Source organism: Sorex araneus, chromosome 4 (genome assembly GCF_027595985.1).
Source record: "Sorex araneus isolate mSorAra2 chromosome 4, mSorAra2.pri, whole genome shotgun sequence".
NCBI lineage: Eukaryota > Metazoa > Chordata > Mammalia > Eulipotyphla > Soricidae > Sorex > Sorex araneus.
In genome coordinates, this window is record NC_073305.1 from 852,407 (window position 1) to 864,500 (window position 12,094).

Here is a 12,094-nt window from a genome sequence, read left to right on the forward strand (position 1 = left end):
GTGAGTGTGTGTGGGTCCAGTGTGTGAGTGTGTGTGTCTCAGTGTGTGAGTGTGTGAGGGTCCAGTGTGTGAGTGTATGAGTGTCTCAGTGTGTGAGTGTGTGAGTGTCTCAGTGTGAGTGTGTGAGGGCCCAGTGTGTGAGTGTGTGAGGGCCCAGTGTGTGAGTGTGTGTGGGTCCAGTGTGTGAGTGTGTGTGGGTCCAGTGTGTGAGTGTGTGTGTCTCAGTGTGTGAGTGTGTGAGGGTCCAGTGTGTGAGTGTATGAGTGTCTCAGTGTGTGAGTGTGTGAGTGTCTCAGTGTGAGTGTGTGAGGGCCCAGTGTGTGAGTGTGTGAGGGCCCAGTGTGTGAGTGTGTGTGTCTCAGTGTGTGAGTGTGTGTGGGTCCAGTGTGTGAGTGTGTGAGTGTCTCAGTGTGTGAGTGTGTGAGTGTGTGAGGGCCTCACACTGTGAGTGTGTGAGGGTCCCAGCGTGTGTGTGAGGGCCTCAGTGTGAGTGTGTGTGGGTCCAGTGTGTGTGTGTGAGGGCCTCAGTGTGAGTGTGTGAGGGCCCAGTGTGTGAGTGTGTGAGGGTCCAGTGTGTGAGTGTGTGAATGTCTCAGTGTGAGTGTGTGTGGGTCCAGTTTGTGTGTGTGAGGGCCTCAGTATGAGTGTGTGAGTGTCTCAGTGTGAGTGTGTGAGTGTCTCAGTGTGAGTGTATGAGGGCCTCAGTGTGAGTGTGTGTGGGTCCAGTGTGTGAGTGTGTGAGTGTCTCAGTGTGAGTGTGTGAGTGTCTCAGTGTGTGAGTGTGTGAGTGTCTCAGTGTGAGTGTGTGAGTGTCTCAGTGTGAGAATGTGTGAGTGTCTCAGTGTGTGAGTGTGTGAGGGCCTCAGTGTGAGTGTGTGTGGGTCCAGTGTGTGAGTGTGTCAGTGTGAGTGTGTGAGGGCCTCCCACTGTGAGTGTGTGAGGGCCCCAGCGTGTGTGTGAGGGCCTCAGTGCGTGAGTTAGGCCCTCAGAGCACTGGAATATTTTCCTTTGGGAACCGCAGCCTGAAGCCCCAGAGAGATGCGTCTCACGTGTCCTGCAGGAATGAGCCCAGCGCCACGTGTCCAGGGTCAGAGCATCTCGTGCGAGTCGGGGCTGCGGTGAGTGCAGGGTCCGAGTGCCCGAGTGCGTGCCGTAGGCTCAGGCCCAGGTTTGGTCTTCAGCAGCGTCTGGTCCCCTGGGCCCGGCAGGGTGCCACCCTGGGGGCCCTGTGTCCCCCTAGAGACCCCAGGGACTCCCTGGCAGCACCAGCCGGGACTGACCCATGACCCTCGTGGCCAGGAAACTCCAGCTGGGTCCGGGCCCCGTTACAGCCCGGGAGGCCCCAGAAACAGAGCAAGGTCAAGGCCGCGGGTCAGTAGCTCCTACAGTTTAGAGCCTGGGTATGGCCTTGCCGGGGACCAGGGGCTCAGAGCACTGCCGTGACAGTGAAACAGAAGCCCCCACAACGTACCATGATCTCATGACAAATAAATACCAACACACACACATGCACACACGCACACACGCACACAGATACCACACACATGTATTCACAGTCTCACACGCATGTTCACATATACTCATACACCACATGCAAACACAGCACACAGCCTCACGGTACACTCAAACCACACACATAGCACACACCATTCAGCCTTACACACATACACACACATGCATGCACGCACACAGATACCACGCACACGTATTCACAGTCTCACACACTTGTTCACATATACTCATACACCACACGCAAACACAGCACACAGCCTCACAGTATACTCACAGACCATACAGAGAGCACACACCTTGCAGCCTCACACGTACACACACACACACACACACACACACACACACACACACACACACACACGTCTGTGTGGTGGAAGCTGTACACTCAGAGAGGAACTGAGGGGCTGAGGGGACTCTGGTGGGGCCTGCCGGGGGGGGGGGGGTGGGGGGCTCCTCCTGTCACTGCTTCAGGCCTGGGGCCGGGCTGGCCCAGCTCACCCAAGGACAGGACTTTGGCCCGCGCCCCCTTTCCAAACGTACGCGGAGAGCAGCGCCCCCTTCAGAGCCTCCGGTGAGTGGCTTTGGTCACAAAAACAAGCCCAGCGCCAAGTACCCCGTGGAAACGGCTGCGGGCCTCGCTTCAGAGTCCCGCTGTGTTACGGCTCCGGCCGGCCTGAGCGGGAGCCCTGGGCTCTGGACACACGTCTCAGCCGTGCCAGCCCCGCACTCGGCACCCTGAGAGCCGGCGAGCAGCAGCCCGGGGCCGGTGCCCTGCTGGCACGGAGCGGGGGCTGGGGCGGGCACCCGGCAGACGCTCTCTCCGCCCTGGCTGAACTGGGACATGAAGCGACGGCCACACCCCTGGTCTCCAAGGCTCTGACCCACTTCTGGTGACCAGACGGCGGGGTGGGGGCGGGACGGGGGCACCGCGGGACCCCGGGGACACCAGCTCCGAGGGGGCGTCCTGGCTCCTGGAGGCAGGTGGTGCTGGGCCTGAGTCTCGGGGCCTCCCCGCCTCGCCTTCCCCGTGGGCGTTCCGGGCTGATGGGACACGGGGCAGCGCGTCTCGGCGTGTCCCGGGCGGCTCAGCGGGCAGCGCAGGGCGGGTGTGCCCAGCGGCCCCTGTGCCCAGGGAGGAAGAGCCCCCTGGACGCCGCCCTGTCCCCCTGGAGGCTCCCGCCATGCGGCTTCCCCGGGCCCCGCCAGGGCACCGGCTCGGGGGCCTCCCCGTGGTGGGCCGGGAGGCTCCAGACGGGTCAGGCCGGGCGGCCGTAAATCAGAGGACAGCGCTTTTACGGATGAGTAGACTATCTCTCGGGCCTTCTGCTGCTCCCGGAGCAGCTCCCACGGCCGGCGGGCTGGAGAGATAAAGGCACCCCCCCTCCCCGCGCCTCTGGCCAGGGCGGGGAGGGACGAGCAAAGGGCAGGTGGGGGGGGCAGGGGTCCCTGGGTGCCCCTGCCGAGAGTCTCTCTCAGCTCTTCTGCTTCACAGCAGGGCCTTAGCGGCTGAGTGGCCTCCTCCGGCCAGCCCTTCTTCCCTCCTCTTGTCCTCCAATCCTCCTCCTTCCCCTCCCTCCCCTCCTTCCTCCCCTCCCCCCTCCCCTCCCCCTCCCTCTCTCCCTCCCTCCCTCTCTTCCTTCCTCCCTCCCCCCTCCCTCCCCGTCTAACCCTGCCCTTTTCCCCCACATCTCTGAGTGCGGTTTCCAGAAACTGGGGGTGTCTGGGGACACTGCACTGTCCCCGACTGTCCCCTGGCACCCAGGCCCAGGCTCACTCCCTCTGCAGGCCAGACCCTCTGGGCACACTGTGCCTTGCCGGCATCTCTGCCTGGCATGCTCTACCGTAGCTTCGAACACTCAGTTAAAAAGAAGCAGGGGGGCAAACAGAGGGCTCGGGGGGCTGCTTCCCAGGCGGGAGGTTAGGGTCCACCCTGGCACGGCTCCTCAGCAACACCAAGAGTGGCCCTGAGCACTGTGCTCCGAGTAACTCCAGCGCAGCCAAGTGCGGCCAAACAATGGGAGACAAAGAGGCAGGGGACGAGGGTCCTCCTGGTGGCCCCTGACCGGTGAGGGCTGGGCTCTGAGGGGGCAGCACCCACACGTACCCTGGACACGCGGGCTGTGTGGCCCTGCAGGCGCGGCCTCGGGGCAGAGCGCTGGGTTCCGGGCCCTGGGCCTGGGCGCTGGCTCCCGTCCTGGAGGGGCCGGCTCCTGAGACCCGCCAGGCTGTGGGTGTCTCCAGTGGCTCTTTGACCTTGGAAATGTTTTCCTATGGGCACTATTTCCTGTCCTGCCTCCTTCCCTGCCGGCCTTTGTCTCCGTAGGAACCGGCATGAATAACGATGCTGGCAGAACCGCATCCAGCAGCACCACGGAAGCCCAGGGCCAGCCTTGCCCCCACTTGCTCTCGCCGGCTGTGGGCCGGGAAGGCGCCCACACAGGAGCTGGGGTGGTTCCGAGGGCAGGACTGGCCCCGCCCTCCCGGACGCCCTTCCAGCTCCCTCTGAGGCACGGGGGAGGGGGGGGGCAGGGGGGCGGTGGAGCTGCCGGCCCCCTCCCGTGCCCCCTTGGCAGCTCTGGGGGGCTGGCACTCTAAATGTCCTCATTGTTTCTGCTTGGAAGAGCGGCCAGGGGACCCGGAGAGGAAACCAGAGACCCTGGTGCTCCGGCCGCGGAGGGGAGCTTAGATCCAGCCGCGGCTCTGAAAAGGGGCCTTGTGTGAGGGTTCTGGAAGATGCTCTGGGCGTGGACGGGGGTGTCCACTGTGAGCCTCCCACTCGCCAGTCCCGGAGCTGCCTGCGCCCGGCCGTTCTGGGTGCTGTGAGGCACCCGAAGCGGCTCCGGGGCTAGGAGTGAGCAGGCTGGCTTCCTTTCTGCCCTCCAGCTACGGGCAGTGAGTGGACACGGAGTGAACGGGGAAGGGGAGGTAGGACCCCAGGTAGGAAACAGCACCTGGGCGCCTGCGTCAAGGAAGGGAAGAGAAAGGCAGCGCCTTTCTGGGAAAGGGAGGAGCAGGGAAGGGCGGCAAGGGGCAGCCCCTGGCACCCACCCTCCGCGGCCGCTCTCCGTCCTCCCCCTCCGCCTGCCCAGAGGGGTGGGCGGGCCCTAAAACTCCGCATCCCAGAGGGGCGGAGCGGCTCCTCTCCGGGAGGCGGGTCCCTGGGGTCCCCGCAGAGGCTCGCGGGCTGGCTCCAGACGCAAGACCAGCGCTGGGCGGAGGGGAGACCCCCACTAGGCTCGATCCAGACCCTCATCCAGCGCCGGCTCAGGTGGGTGCGGTCGGGGCACCTGTGCCCCAGGTGCGCCCGGGCCTCGCGGCAGGGCCCCCTCTCCCGCCGCCCTCGCAGGGTCCCGCCGCGCCCCCTGTGCACCGGCCGAGGCTGGGCCCCTTCCTCGGGGTCCCGCCGGATGCCCCTGGGCTGCGGGCTCCGGCGGGGTCCGTGTGCGCCCGCCCGGAGAGGGGAGGCACCTCCCCAGCGCGCGCGGGGCGCGGGCGGTTACCATGGCTCCGGGCTGCGGAATCGGGGCGCGGGGACGCAGGCAGGCTCCCTCCCCTCTTTGTGCCTCCTTGGCTCCCTCCCGCGCCCCCTCCTCGCCGTTCCCCGCTCCCCGCTCCCCTTCGCGCCTCCCGCCCTCCTCCTCTCTCTCCCTCCTCCTCCTCCTCCTCCTCCTCCTCCTCCTCCTCCTCCTCCTCCCCTGCGCGCGGAGCGGGTGATCAATCCGGAGCCGGGGATTGGAGCCGCGCGCGAGGGAGCGCCAGGCCCCGCGCCCCACTCCCGCGCGGCCGCCCGCGAGCCGCTCCTCTCTCCCGGGGTCCCCGGAGGCCGCGGCGGACCCCCACCCAGGTATGCGCGCCCCCGGGAGCCTCCAGGTGCGCCGAGCGTGCTCGGGGCTGCGCGCGGGGTCGGGGATGCTGGTCGGGGGCGCGGGGCTGGGCGCGGGGTCCGGGGGTGCTGGGCTCCGGGGCAGCGGGGGCTCGGGGATGCTGCCCCCCTGGGAACGCGCGGCCGGGGGTCCGGGGCCGGGAGTGCGGGCTGCGGGGTTGACCTGGCCATGCCTGGTGGCCGGCTGCAGCCCGGGTGGGCGATCGGTGTGTCCGCGGGGTCTGCCAGGCGCCTTGATAATCGCAGCCGCCGGTTCTCACTGCCCAGAGCCGCTTCCTGCTGGGAAGCCGCGGGGGACCCGGGCCTGGTGCGGGGGGTGCCCGCCAGGGTGCCCGGGCGTGGTGCCCGCGGGGGTGCCCGGGCGGTATGGAGAGGCTGGTGGGGGGCGGGCGAGGGCCGGCAGGTGCCAGAGGGCGGTGCGCAGCGAGCACAAAAATGGAATCCGCGCTCGGGGGAGCGGGGCGCCAGCAGGAGTGGGCGCCGGGAGAGGATGCCCACTCCCGCGGGGCAGAGTGGCCCCCGCCACGTGGCCTGGAATTGCAGCCACAGCCTGTGTCCTGTCTTCTGAGCGGCAGAAGAGCAGCTGCGTGCCTTGGTTTCCCCTTTAGAAGGATGGTGCCAGCCCCTCTGGGCGGCCCAGAGCGTTCCTGGCGCGGGTGTGCAGGAGCCTGAGTCGGCCCAGCGCCAGCGCCTGCCTCGGTCCTGGGCTACCTGCCCGCGCTCCAGTCTGGTGTCTCTGCTGAAGGCAACGCTTCCCTTTGCTGTCTGCCCGGAGCTGGTCAGTGCTCACCCCACCGCCCCGCCCATCCCGGGAAGCTCTGCATTTGGAGTTAGAAAGCGACACCTCTGGTCTGGAGGCTGGGGCCAGCGAGGTGGAGAGGTGGGGACCCTGATTGGCCCTTCCTGGGTCCCAGGGCCTCCTGTCCTGGCAGGGCTGTCTGAAGCCTGTGCCTGTTTTTGCCTGAATGTCCATCGTGGCATTTCCCCGACGGCCCTGCCCACTGGCAGGTTCCTGCAGAATTTGTCCAAGCACAAAGGGAGCCCTGGGTGGCCCCCTGGACGGGAGGGGCGGGGGCTTCCCTAGAGAGCCCTGACAGCTTTAGGGCTTTCTCTGGAGATCTCAGGTTGCTTGACCTGAAACTGCAGGCTTGTGCCGCTGCCCTCGGGAGAGAGGGCACAGGACTCACAGAGCTTCCAGCCGCCCTGCGCTGGCGTCCCTCGTGGCCAGGGCCCCTCGCCCAGGGCTGTGCCTGAGCTCCAGCAAGCCCCCGTGTTTGCAGGGGCAACCCTGCACGCCACACACGTAGGATCTCTGAGTCGTTCGAGCCCGTTCAGAGCTGCCTTTTAGCAATTATTTTGAGGTGTGTGTGTGTGTGTGGGTGTCACCGTGGAGGCCACACCTAGCCCTGCGGGGGGGCTTTTCAGAGCCGGGCCACACTCAGGGCCAAGCACGTGAGCTGTGTCACTTGAGTCATCCCAGCCCTAAGCATGTTTCAAGATCCCTTGTTGATTGAATACAGGCCTGTCGCTCGCACACGAGGCGTATTGTGACACGCAGACTGACCTCTCCACAGATGCTTGCCCGAGACAGCCTTGATTCAGGGCTTCCTCTGCAGATCTCTGGTTGCCTAACCTGAAATCGCTCTGTGTGTGTGTGTGTGTGTGTGTGTGTGTGTGTGTGTGTGTACGTGCGTGTGTGCATGCATGTGCCTGATCCATTTCATGGGGATTACACAGGTGCAATGATCAAGCCTGATTTAAGCTCCTGTGAGTCTGAGCTTTTATCTCATAAGGAAGGTTAAGTGTGGGGGCCCCAGGGATCCCCGTGTGGGGAAACCCGGTGAGTGATCAATTCAGACCTTTGGCGAAGCTTCGTGCTCCATGTTTGATTGTTGAATGACAGATGCCCTCTCCTCAGTGTCATCTTTAAAAAGAACCTTCAGAAATTAACATGACAGCTTGCTTGAAACGCGTGTCATTTACATATGCGTTCCCGGGAGCATTGGCATTAAATGTTTCATTTATTGGAAATTATTTTGCCCTTGGATTTATGACAGCCCACAGTGCCATCGAGCCTAATGTGTTTTATAAAACAAAAAGCTCAGCTTTTCGCTGTGTGTCTTCCCGAAAGATCTTGGCAGAAGCGCGGATGGGACTGGCCTCCGGCAAGGGCAGGGCACAAGCCGTGGGGGTGAGCTGGCTGCCCTGCCCTGGCAGCCGCCCGGTGCCCAGGGAGAGAGCCGGGGGCGTCCGGCTCGAGCCCCTGTGCGTTTGCAGGCATCGGGGTGCTGCCGATTCAGTCAGCGCCCTTGTTATTCTCTCAGACTGGGACTCGGAATACTATAGTTTCAATTATGAACATGTTGATTACAGCTTTATTCTGACTAATTCAGTCTGAAGAGATTGAAATTATTACGGTGATTTACATACAATATGCTAAGTTAACACAGCTAATGAATGGAAACAGAATATTCTTTCCACTCATTCCTGGAAAATACTGCGCGGAGCATTCTTTCAAAGAAAGATGACGTGATTCGCCATGCTCTGCTCCACCTTGGGGCAGCAGGACGGGGCTGAGCCGCCTTCTCTGCCGCCCAAGTGAGCCGCACATTTGGGGGTCCCCCCAGCCTCCCCCCACCCAGGAGGGGCGGAGCCATTCTTGACTTAATTACTAGGGCACCCTCTCTTTTCTTCGCATCTTTATTGGAGGAAAGAGCCTATTCTCTAATTTTGGAGGCTGGTGAGCACCTTACACTTTACTAATTACTGCAGTTTGTTGTGTGTGCCGCACCATGGTGTCGTTAGTTAATTATAGCTTCCCCGTTAGCGCCATGTAGAGAATAATGAATTAACACATCCCTTTGATCAAAAGGACGTCTGAGTTTATCTTCTGAGGGTTAAGTGTTATTGTGTTACCAAAAGTCACAATAATTTTCCCAAGAAACAAATTGGTTGGATTTTGCAGGCAGGACTCGGAAGCTTGATGAATGGGTGGGACTGATCAGAAACCAGAGGGAGTGAACTGTGTTGCCTGGCAACCAACATGATTCCGCAGTTTCTCTGGGTATATTTATCCGGCAGACTAGAAGATTCTGTTTTGTTAACGGATGTTTTTAGTCAGGGCACAAATAGACCATAGCTAATTGAGATTTTATGTATTGTGGATAAAAAATGACCCCTGCTCACCTTCCCACTGCATTTGAGTAATAAAAATTGGGGAAATACCTTGCTTTCAAAATTTGTTATTTTCTGTAAAAATGGTTACCTCATTTGTACACCAATTTGGCCCTATGAGACACTAACTTACTTACCAATGTGGAAGTCGAATGATGAGGGTTGTGGCTTGTAACTGTGCATGTTTATGTGTACACATGCGTGCACGCACATGACATGCAGGTGTGTGCTTTTGTCTCCCTGTGTGCATACATGCATAGGCATGTGTGCATGTGTGTGCCTATGTGTGCGTGTGGATGCACACGTGTCTGTGTGCACGTGGGCAGGTGTATGTGTGTGTCTGTGTGTGTGACTTTTGGAAAAGAGTCAGAACGCCTCCCTCAGGGGAATCTGTCGGCACTCGGCTTTTCTGGCTGACCTGGGCATTGGTAAATGGGGGATGAAGTGAAAGCAGTCCAGTGCCCCTCTGCCCTCTGCCCTCTGCCCTCTGCCCTCTGGCCTCTCCTCACCTGCCCCTGGAGCTGCAGTGCTGGGGGCTGAGGTGTTGGGTCCCAGCCACATCTCCCAAACCCACGGCACAATCTGGCACTGCCAGTACAGCCGGCTGAGCCCCGGGAGCTGCCTGCTGACGGGGCCTCCCGGGAGGAGCCACCCACAGCCGTGGACAGTCGCCGGGTTTCCGAGTGTGCGAGCGGAGTGGGCACCAGTCAGGCCCCAGCACAGGCACGGTCCTCCCTCCCATGCCAGCCCGTGGCCCCGTGCCGGGCCGTCACCGGAAACGGGAAAGGCATCCGTCCCCCATGAGTGAGCCTCGGCTGAACCGACAGTCACCAGACCCCAACGGGGCGGCCCGGACCGGCCAGAGCCGCTGTGCTGAGGAGGGGCCGGCTGGGGTGCGGAGGATGCTGAGGGGAGGGACGCTGCTTCCTGAGAAGGACCGACCTCGCTGCAGGCTTCCAGGCCTGGACCGCCCGGTCCCTGCCCCGGGGGCCGCCCAAACGTGTGCGGAGGTTCCTACACCAGAAAAGGAGATTTCACGGTGAATTTTTGTTCACCTTCTCTTGAGACCCGAGAGGTTCTTCTAGAACCGATGTGGAGACTCAGGGCAGGGGCCCTGGCTGGACGGGGGTGGCCCCTGCGTGGCTGCCTCGTACCGCTGTGAGCCTACGTGGAAGGGGGGAGTGTAAGCAGGTGAGGGGACCAGGAGCCTGTGTGCAGAAGGGAGGCCCTAGGACCCCCGTGAGGAGCCAGGGGTCCCAGGAACCCACGTGTGTGAGAGAACCAGGGACCCCCATGTGGGGAGGTGAAGGGCTCGGGGAATCCTGTGTGAGAGGTGAGGGAACCAGGGGCTCTAGTGAGGACTTGAGGGTCCCAGAGATGCCTTGTGAGGAGGTCAGAGAATTAGGAGCCCCTTGTTAGAATGTTGTTTGTTTCCGTTTTTAGCCATATCTGGTTCTTCTTCGGAGCTTCTCCTGCTCGGCACTCAGGAATTACTTCTGGTGGGGCTGAGGGCCACAGTCTTACAGGCTGAGGGGCCACACTGCCTTACACAGTCAGCCTCGTGGAAGGCACATGCTCTACCTGCTGTGCTGTTGCTCTGTCCCCTCCCTCTGAGGACTTGGGTGTCCTGGGGACCCCCCGTGAGGAGTTGAGAGAACAAGAGACTTCTTGTGAGGATTTGAGAGTCCCCGGGGCCCTGTGGGGAGGTGAGAGGATCCCGGATTCCCTTTAGGGAGATGAGAAAATCAGGGATGCCTTGTGAGGAGGGGAGGAATCAGGGCCCTCTCTGAGGAGGTGAGAGGGTCAGGGACCTGCTGTGAGAAGCAGGGACTCCCTGGGGATGGAGGGTCAGGGTCCCCCGTGGGGAGGTGAGAGGGTCCCCTGTGGGGAGGTGAGAGGGTCAGGGTCCCTTGTGGGGAGGTGAGAGTGTCCCCCATGGGGAGGTGAGGGTCCCCTGTGGGGAGGTGAGAGGGTCAGTGTCCCCCATGGGGAGGTGAGAGGGGCCCTGTGGGGAGGTGAGAGGGTCCCTTGTGGGGAGGTGAGAGGGTCAGTGTCCCCCATGGGGAGGTGAGAGGGTCAGGGTCCCCCATGGGGAGGTGAGAGGGTCCCCGTGGGGAGGTGAGAGGGTCAGGGACCCTGTGGGGAGGTGAGAGGGTCCCCCGTGGGGAGGTGAGAGGGTCCCCCGTGGGGAGGTGAGAGGGTCCCCCTTGGGGAGGTGAGAGGGTCCCCCATGGGGAGGTGAGAGGGTCCCCCGCAGGGAGCCTCAGAACGTGGCTGTCCTCGTCCGAGCCCGCTGTGCGTCCCTTTGCTTTGGGAACTTGGCCTTGAGTGTCAGTGATGGTGAGGTGGCGGAGTGGCAGCTCTCTGGGGGGCCGCGGGGCTGAGGGCCGAGGGGTGGAAGGACAAGCCCGAGGCCAGGCCCCGGCCAGCTCGCAGCCTTCCCTGGACAGTGTCAGCCCAGGGCCCTGCTGAGCAAAGGGGCAGCAGGAGGTGCCGGCCTGACCCCTCTGGGTCCGTCTCCAAGCCCCTCCCCCCATGGTGACCCTGAGCACTGCGGTGTGGCCCCGGCCAAAGCAGACAAAACCAAAAGGCCCCAGAACCGGGTTCCTGCTCTCCAGGCGCCCCTGGAGGGTCCGTCCTGCCCCTCCGCCCAGGGCGCTGCTGGCCAGAGGCAGGTGCAGGCCCTCAGCCTCCTGCCTCTGCGGGGCCGGGGTGCGAGGGTGCTGGGCGGGGCCTGGGATGAGGGTCTGAGGGTCTCCAGGTGTCGGGGCTCAGCTGCCATGTGGTCAGTGGTCCCAGCCCCCCGCACCCCGTCAGCAGGAGGGCGCGGCTGGGCGGGCAGCAGGGAGGGACACAGCTGGTCTTGCTGGTGGGTGTCCGGTGGGGGGCTGCCCTCTGCAGGGTGCCCAGCGTGTGGTGCCCACCTGCCCTGGTAGGCCGAGGGGCCAGGGAGGGCCGCAGCCCTGCGGAGCCCGTTGGGTTTGGGGGTCTTTGCGCGTAGGCCCGAGGGGAGGAACAAAGGTGCCGTTTCTGGTTTCGCATTTATTTGTTTATTGCTCCGGGGCTCAGTCCTGTCAGTGCTCGGGAGTCAGTCCTGTGGGTGCCCAAACGGGGAGCCGGACGCAAGGCAGGCGCCTCCCGCCCCGGCTCAGGCCCCGAGTGCTTCAGGCACACGCTGTGTATCCCCGCCCCCCTGGCCGGCCCCCAGCCCCGGCTCTGTGCGGCGAGGGGCTTTCCAGGCTGGGTCACAAAGAGCCTCTGACGGCGCCTCGGGACTTGCTCATCGGGCCAAAGTGCGGAGCTGTGAGCCACCCTTGAGCCCTCGCACAGTGCAGGAAACTGGGACCCTGCCCACAGGGCCAGCAGACCCGCTAGGACAGTAGCCAGCGGGCCCCCTTCAGGCGGACAGCAGGGGCTGTGGGCGTTGGCTGCCGCTGTAGAGGAGCTGTGAGTCAGCAGAGAGACGTGGGCTGTGGACGCCGCTTCAGCTTGGCCCCTTCCATGGGGCCACGTGTGTCCACACAG

The 12,094-nt window shown here is 63.1% G+C and overlaps 1 protein-coding gene across 6 annotated transcripts in view; it reads left to right on the top strand.

Moving 5' to 3' along the window:
* The first annotated feature begins 4,655 nt into the window (after nt 1-4,655).
* The window catches only part of CHL1 (cell adhesion molecule L1 like), a 91,197-nt gene continuing 83,758 nt past the window's right edge, over nt 4,656-12,094 (top strand). For 2 of the 6 annotated variants that reach the window (XM_055134904.1, XM_055134910.1), the window contains exon 1: nt 5,210-5,356. The gene's annotated coding sequence lies outside the window, so the exon portion shown is untranslated. Of the gene's footprint in view, nt 4,781-5,205; nt 5,357-12,094 lie in introns of those variants that run through there. The other 4 variants (XM_055134909.1, XM_055134905.1, XM_055134906.1 and 1 more) reach the window with 4 other exon arrangements.